This window comes from Crocodylus siamensis, chromosome 3, assembly GCF_052110815.1.
Source record: "Crocodylus siamensis isolate JL-2025a chromosome 3, ASM5211081v1, whole genome shotgun sequence".
Classification (NCBI taxonomy): domain Eukaryota; kingdom Metazoa; phylum Chordata; order Crocodylia; family Crocodylidae; genus Crocodylus; species Crocodylus siamensis.
This window is the reverse complement of record NC_143397.1, coordinates 119,661,257-119,669,878: the sequence shown is the minus strand read 5'-3', so window position 1 is coordinate 119,669,878 and position 8,622 is coordinate 119,661,257. Positions and strand designations below refer to the sequence as shown.

At 46.6% G+C, this 8,622-nt stretch overlaps 1 protein-coding gene across 1 annotated transcript in view; it reads right to left on the bottom strand.

Moving 5' to 3' along the window:
- Positions 1–605: 605 nt before the first annotated feature.
- The window catches only part of ANKS6 (ankyrin repeat and sterile alpha motif domain containing 6), a 93,522-nt gene continuing 85,505 nt past the window's right edge, over positions 606–8,622 (bottom strand). Inside the window, exon 18 of the transcript XR_016441308.1 lies at positions 606–860. The gene's annotated coding sequence lies outside the window, so the exon portion shown is untranslated. The remainder of the gene's footprint in view (positions 861–8,622) is intronic.

Here is an 8,622-nt window from a genome sequence, read left to right as displayed (position 1 = left end):
GTTATTTTTAATGGTTGTTTTGAGTTGCTACTTTTCTTCATTCACTTTTACATATGTCAAAGGTCCTATGCCACTACAAGTGCACTCCTCCTCCTAAAGGCTAGGCATGATTTGCCCTGAAGCCAATAATACATGTGCAAGATTTCAAAAAGTCTGTAACTTACTTTTATCTTCTTGTATTTGTTTCGATACTAAAACTAGCAAGCAGTGGAAAAATACTTGGAAACAGTTAGTGTACTACTTTGAGGAAACTGCCTTCACAATTTTTTTCAGTTATTTGAACATCTAATTAGTTATTTCAAATTTGGTTTAAACATAGCCATAAGAAGTTGCTGGTTTCATAGACAGCCTGTTCCTTATAAATACACCTAGTACTGTCAAGAAACGGCAACTCTGAGACAACTAGTGTTGGAAACAAGCACAGACAGAGAGCTTCTAAATAAAGCTGATACCAACCTGTGTGGAAGAACCCTCATGCCCCCTTCACTCTGAAAACCAGAACTGTTCCCCTAAGAAGCTACCTTATGTGTAAGGTATCTGTGGAGGCATAAAAAATGCCCGCTACAGATGGCTGTTTCTGTCATTTCCAAATAATGAGGCATCTCTCTTTAACATGTGATTTTTATTAATGTTTGGAGAGCTGTAAAAAGAAAACAAAATTTCAAGTACCTTATAAAAGCTTCTGATAAAATAACACCACACTCCTACTGCTTGGTAAGATATCACTGACCAGAGTTAGAAACTGAAGCATAGTCAAATCCTTAATTCCAGAGTGAAACAGAAGAACAAATGTTTCTTCTAGAGTTTCTTTCTTTGATGAAACTTAAGACGCGTCATTTTCAGCAAAAGGGCAGCACAACCTACATTTACAATTTCATATTAGCAGGACAAAAAGAAAAAAGAATTATTGACTGAGAATAAGGCACAGAACCTTTCACCACTGGATTACTACAATAAACATAGAACAGGTCAGCAATGACAGAAAGTCTTTATTAGCTGGTAGCCATCTGGCAAATCATATGAAGTAAATTGTCTCTGTTCAGTATGAAGTCTCTGTCCAGTTCCCAGGGACAAATGCCTAGAGCACACCAAACATGGGGTTGAATGGCTATGGAGTCATAAAATCTAGAGATGGAAAACCATCCCATTTATGCCACATTTCTTGTGGTGCTTTTCTTAGTGCTTTGTATTAATATTAAATATCCCAACCCAGTATAATATTAAATATCCCAGCCAGTCCCAATCTACTGACTCTCTCTTCTCATCCATAAAAGCACACTTGGGGTGTTACCTCTCAGCTCCCTGTTCTTGGGGATCCCTGACACAGGACACAGACTGTCTGACTCACAAAGAATCGCCCCCCCCAACAGAAACTGATTAAGATGCAGTGCGAGACACACCTAAACCCCTCCAGATAAGGGTGACAAAAGTGAAACAACTGCCCTAGGTCTCATTTGCATCCGAGATGGAACCAGATGACCATTCATTTACATGAGAGATGGAGAACAGAAAACCTGAAGCAGAGACTGCAGTGAATTCTGGGATCAGCGACGCAGGGGAGCACTGCATGATGGGGAAGCTGTGCTCCAAATGCTAATCAACCCACACCCCCAGCTCAGCATTTATCAGACCAGTTCTAATCTGGATTTACAAAGGACTTTCCCCGCCCCCCACACACACACACCCTCCCCCCCCAAGCAAAAGTAAGTTTATTGGGCATCTCGGGACGTACATTCCCCGGTCCCACTATGGGAGGCCTATGTAAACTTAATTGACTAAAACTCGGTTGCCAGGTTAGGGAATGCTAAGGCAATAGACCGAGTCCAAGGGGGTATGGATAACATTTGAACAATGGTACAGGGTTCATCACAGCATCCAGCCCGTTGGAGCCCTGACCACAAGAGTTGTCATATTTTTCCCGAGACGACTGGCGGAAGTCGTCTCCACAACAGGTTATGAATACTCCAATAATTGCCTTAAGTCTGTTAAAAGACTATAGTAAGATCTGGAAAAGTCATGCTAAGCTGAGGCTTGTTCACAGTAAGTAAAAATCCTGATGCTGCAATCTATTGTTTCTGAAGACACCAGGAGATATCCCATCAAGTATATCTGCTATCCATAGGAATGTCAAGCTGGCTCCTAAGTATGTGTTTCCTGAGTATCAACCAGGTTCCTGAGATGTTCCAATCAGATAACCCCCTTGTCAATAGAAAAGACAATTTGATTTACACTATTGAGAATGCTTGAAAGAAGCTGAACTGAGGGTATAAAAATCTGTAAAAGAAGCAGCAGTGTATGCTGACACCACCCACTTTCTTCTGGAGAGGCTGCAGGAGGAAGATCACCTCCCTTCAAGGATCATGCTGAGAACTTTGACCTGTCAGCTTTGCAGCCCTAGTGCCTTGGACTGGTGAGATCCCAGCTCTCTCTCTCTTCTTTTCTCTCTCTCTAAGCATAGATTTCTGAACTTGAACTGTATTAGTTAAGCTTGAGCTAAGTTTCCCCAAATACTTAGTGAAACCAGGGTATACTGTAACTGTTTGTGTTTGTTTTTCCTTTGCATGTCTATTACTACTATTGTCATTATATATTTCATCTACTTAGCAATAAATAACTTTTATAGTCAAACTGGTGGTAACTGGGTATATTTTTCCTTCTTTACTTCTCTTTCCCCCACTTGCTCTGCAGCAATGCTCCTTTTACCTAAGCTAAAGATCCCTGTGTAGCCCAAAAATACTGCGCGGTCTGCTCACCAAGAGGCTAAAAGATTGTGACGTGCTGAGTTTGAAACACATAAGGGGATCAGCTTGTACAGGCTGATTGACCCAGTTTGGCTCAGACATGCCCTGATGAACTGAATGCTGGCCCATGAGGGTGTCATCTGGACACCCGGCCAGATTCAGAGGTATTCTGTTTAACTGTGTGCTTGTGTCTGACTGTAGTTATTGTTGCTCTGATGAACTGATTCTTGGCATATGAAGGTGTCAGCCTGTCCATGCTGATCGACCCGGCCAGGTCAGGCGTGTCACGTTAATCTGTGTGTGTTTGTGTGTATGACTGATTTGGGGACTGGAGGAACCCAGCCCCAATGAACTGAGTCCTGCAAGATAGCTTCATTGGGGGTGAGGGCTTGCAGGGGGAGAAATACAGCTCCGTATAGAAACACCAGTAACACAAGCAGCACATTAATAAAATTACCAAGACCCTAGTCCTAATAAATGAGCACACCCCAAAGTAGTGGGCAAATCTGGTAACAGGGGCAAATCCAGACAAGTGGGAATGTGCACTTTGCAGTGTCTCAAAGGCTTTTAACATGCTGCAAAACACACGTGGTACATGTGAAAAGTTTCTCTGAGCTACATATTTGCAGCACGGAGCCAAAATTAAATCCCAGTATCTAAAATAACCCTTAAAAAACAAAATGGGGTAGTGCACATGGCTGCAGCATGCACCATCCAAAGCCACAGCCCAGCCGGCCAGAGCCACACTCCAGCTGCCAGCCAGGCTCTACGCCTGGACTGCTGCTGCTGCAGCTCTGGGAAGCCCCAGGTAAGGCTGCTGGGGCCAGCCCAGATGCTGGACCCAGCCTTCCCTACCCCACCTGGGACAATGTGCCACACATCAGAGCACACATGCAGGGTGTTCCCCCAAGGACAAGCAGCAGCACAACTATGTGCTGCTGCTATTTGTCCTCAAGGAAATTCACATGCAGGCTCATGGGGACGCACCAGTGAAGTACAGGTGGATATATATTGGAAGGATAGCCTATAGGAGCTGTTGCCTTTGCTAGGCCCTTTATTAAACAAGCAATAGTTGCAATGCTCTGGTCAAGCCTGACTTTTGCACTTAACTTAAGGATCTGGTCTCTTTGTATTGTACAAAATACAGCTTTTCTTCCTCATACAGAATTTATATTTTGAGTGGTGAACAAATGTTCTAATAACTGGTCGGTACATTTCTTAACTGGATGAGGAATTAAACTGAAAACTGGATGTACCTCCACGTATTTCAACAGCAGTTGGGTACCAATGGGTAAATACATGGGCTCTATGTTATAAAAAAAAACAAAAAAGTCTTGTGCCCCTTTATAAACCTGTGCTGTATCTATACCTCACTAACTGTGTGAAGTTTTGGTCCCCACACCTCAAAAAGGATATTAAAGAGCCAAAAAAGATACAGAGAAGAGTAACACGGATAACCATGAGTAAGGAGGGGCTTCCATGAGGACAGATAAAATAGACTAGGACTTGACAGATTAGAAGAGACATTCCAGAGAGGGACATGACAGAAGTGTAACAAAATATTTAAGTCTGGAGAAAATAAATAGTGATCAATTATCTCCTATCCCTTAAAAGACTAGAACTAGGGGATTATGACAGGACACGATCTAGGGGTGCCGTGAACTCCCCTAGCGCCCCCTACCGTGCCAAGTTGGTGTCACCACGCACCCTCACCATCTCGCCCGCCACGTCTTTGATGTTCTTAGTGTTTAGGGGAGGCTGCCTTTTCTGTCTACATTGACACAATGCCCTGGTGTATCTTGGCCAATGCTCTGTCCTGGCTGCCCCGGTGCACTCTAGCCTTAGGGGCTACGCATGGCTCCTACCACCCGATACCACGCCCCAAGCCTCTCAGATGTACCAGACGTTGTCTAGTCACAATCCCATGGGCCCCGTGGGCACCCCTGGCTCCTCACGGGTTCCCTGGGCTCCTCTTCCCCTGGCTCAGGCCCGCACAGGTTCTCTGGTCTCTTTCTCCCTGGCCTTTCCTTCCTAGCTATTGCCCGCGCTCCCCGCGGACACTCTCTAGCCTCCCTCGCGGGCCCGCACTCCCCGCGGACGCTCTCTGGCCTCCCTCGCGGCTGTGCCCACACCGGGGCTCCCTCTCACAATCCCGCCCACACTGGGGCCCTGCCTCAAAATCAGGGCTCAGGTGGCCATAGCCATGCCTGGCCCCCGAATCCCCTCCCTGGGACTTCTTGCATGTGCACCCTCCCTGGGGCTTCTTGCCTGCCCTAGGACCTTCCTCCACACTTGGGGCTCAGGTGGCCGTAGCCATGCCTGGCCCACCCCCCAATGCACTGTGCCCCTTCTCAGGGCTGGGGTCAGTGTACCCCTAAATGCGGTGCCATCTCTGGCACTAGGGTCCCCACACCACTGTGGAGCCCCTATGAGGCCTCCTCCAACCCCTATTAGCCTCACCCGGTCCTCCGGTGTAATAACAAACAACAAACGCAATAACATGAGCCAACTGGCTCTAACTCAAACCAAGCCTCCTGGCTAAAATGCAATTTCTAAGCCCTCTGGCTAATCATCATTCAAATCCCTACCAGGGCTTTCTCCACCCAGTCCTCAAACCGAAGCTGTTCAGGCCATCTAGCTTCTCTAGGCTGCATACTCCAGCAGAGCTCCTTCTCCCTTGGATGTTAACAGGGAACTGCCTTTCTGGCCTCAGCCTGGCTTGTTTATATATGCCAGGCCCTGCCCCCTTCTGGTCAGCTGACCAAACTACGGTTGCCCCGGCAACCGGCACCTGTACCTTTTCTAGGAGGAGGGCACGGAAGTGTCCTGTGACAGGGACATAAAATAAAACTATTAGGCAACAGGTTTAAAACCTAACAAGTTATCTTTCACACAGTGTGGTATGTGCATCTACCCATGCAATTAATGCAAAGCAGTAAAGTCTGGCACATATAATTCTGGTAGGGCTGTGCTGTACTGTTCCGTTTCGCCTTGAGTTTTGATGGGAATTTTCAAGGGAATAGCGTTTCATCTCGAATTTCATTTTGAGTCGAAACAGCTGTTTCGTTCTGTTCCGTCAAGACAGAACGGCTGTTTCAACACTGTTTCAAGTTTCGCTGGGGGTGGGAAATCAGACCACCTGGGCTGACTTCCCATCCATAGTGCTAGATCCTGCTGGAGGCAAGAGGCAGCCCACCTGGGCTGCTTCCTGTTCCCCCGCGCCAGATTGCACCAGGGGCAGGAGGCAGCCCAGCTGGGCTGCTTCCCGGTCCCACGCACTTCCTGGCCCCAGCGCAATCTAGCGCAGGGGACAGGGAAGCAGCCCAACCCAGCACAATCTAGCATAGAGGACCAGGAAGCAGCCTAGCTGGGCTGCCTCCCACCCCCTATCGGATCTTACGCTGGAGATGGAAAGTCAGCCCAGCTGGACTGACTTCGTATCCCCAGCCTATGGTCAAAACATTTCATAGATTTCATAGACATTAGGGCTGGAAGGGACCTTGGAAGATCATCGAGTCCAGCTCCCTGCCCCAGGAGCACGAAGTCAGCTGGGGTCATAGGATCCCAGCAAGAAAAACATCCAGATTTCTCTTGAAGGCATTCAAAGTAGGTGCTTGAACCACCTCCAGCAGCAGTCAATTCCAGACTTTGGGGGCTTGGACAGTAAAGTTCTTCCTTCTGTCCAGCCTGAAATGATTCTGCAGGAGTTTATAACCGTTTGACTCTGTCCTCCCTTGGGGCGCTCTGGTGAACAAACGTTTCCCCAGATACTGGTGAACACCCCGATAAACTTACAGGTAGCCATCAGATCGCCCCGAGCCTGCGCTTTTCCAGGCTGAAGAGTCCCATAGCTCTCAGCCTCTCATCATAAGGTCTGTTTTCCTGACCTCTGATCATGTGTGTGGCTCTTCTCTGGACTCTCTCAAGCTTCTTCACATCCTTTTTGAATTGTGGAGCCCAAAACTGGATGCAGTACTCCAGCTGTGGCCTCACCAGGGCCGAATACAATGGGAGAATGACATCCTGGGATTTGCTTGAGAAACATCTATGGATGCAAGCCAGCGCTTTACTCACTTTACTAGCCGCAGCATCACATTGAAGGCTCATGTTCAGCTTGTGGTCAATCATGACCCCCAAGTCTCTTTCATTCGTAGTGCTAGCCAGCCTATAAGCACTGCCGAGCCTATAAGCATGCTGCAGGTTTTTGCTTCCAAGGTGGAGAACCTTGAATTTTTCAGTGTTGAGCACCATCAAGTTCTTGTCCACCCATTTCCTGATCCTGTCAAGGTCAGCCTGGATTGCCCCCTTGTCCTCAGGTGTGGATACTTTAGCCCAAGTTTGGTATCATCGGCAAACCTGGCCAGTTCGCTTCTGACTCCAATGTCCACATCATTACTGAAGAGGTTGAACAATATAGGTCCAAGGACAGAGCCTTGAGGGACCCCACTGGTCACAGGGCACCATGACAATCGACTTCTGTCAACCACCACCCTTGACTTTTGAAATGTTTTGACCAGCCTTATTTTGTTTCAAGGCTATTTCAAGGGTCTTTGTTTTGTTTCTATTTTGCTGTTTTGACTTCGAAATTGGTTGAAACAGTGTTGAAATGAAATGGCTGGCAAAATTTCACACAGCCCTAGACTCTGGTTTATTGCTCCCAGGCACAATATTTACATTCACACACAGGACCACCCAGGGATCCTCCAACCTGGCTCAATGTACTACAGATGGGCAGACTGGGGCATGAGGGTGCTTCAGTGTGAGACTAATTGGCAGGCAGCCCCCAAACTGAAGGACCCTTGTGCTCCAGCCACTCTGTCAGAGTCTACATGTGTTGCTATGCAGTAAATAATGCCAGTCAGCGTTTACACATGTTGCTACACAGTAAATAACATCACCACAAGATAATACTTGTATTTACAAGTACTAACCTATGGTAGTGTTTATTAGTTTACTGTGAGTTAATAGGGCTGCATGTGTAGACACCAAGACTTTACTGCACAGCTAATTAGGAAGCTCCACAGTAAACATCTTTTGTAGATGTGCCCTGTATGTAGTTAAATTATAGCACTCATTGCCACAAGATGTTGTGAAGGCTGATTGCTTAATGCAGTTCAAAAGGGGATTGGAAAAATTCTTGGAAGATCCATCAATGGGTATTGAATATGGTAGGTAGGGGTGCAGCCTCTGAATCACAACTTCTAAAGCTCTGAATGCCAAAAGTTGCAATGGGACAAGAGCTGGGGGTAGCTCCCATCATAAACAACATGTAGCTCGCAGGGAATTAGGAACTGTTTGGACCCTCTCAGGCAGAGGAAGTAAATGAATTCTCATGTCAGCTACTATGATGATTTCATAAAAGGGGGTGGTTCCTCTACCACTGATGTTTGGAAAGAATGAACCCCAGTCTATTTCTGATACAGAAGTTATACACATCTACTTCAGCAGAGAATTCAGGGCTGTGAATCTCATGGGAACTTAGGCCCCAGCTGAGGTGCTTAAGGCTTGGTTGGGGACATGAAGACATGTCCTTCTCTCAGAGTTTTCCTACTAATTCTAATTGGCTCCCTGCCCAGTGTATTGGTGGCTGGTGATCACCATTTTGTGGTGCCCAAGTCTCCTCATACATGGGGAGTGGAATTCTATTTCCTTTTAGTCATCTAGGCAGCAATGTTTTAGCCATCTACATGGCTTTTTTGTTACTTATGTACAGGTAGCCATTCTATTTCCCAGTAATGGGAACATGTACACAGGTGCACTGTTTATGTACACTGAGTATACACACTAGACCAGTGGTCTCCAAAGTGGGGTGCGCACACACCAGGAGGTGCACAAGACGATCCACTGGGATGCGGGAAGAAAATATTAAAACTTCTATTTA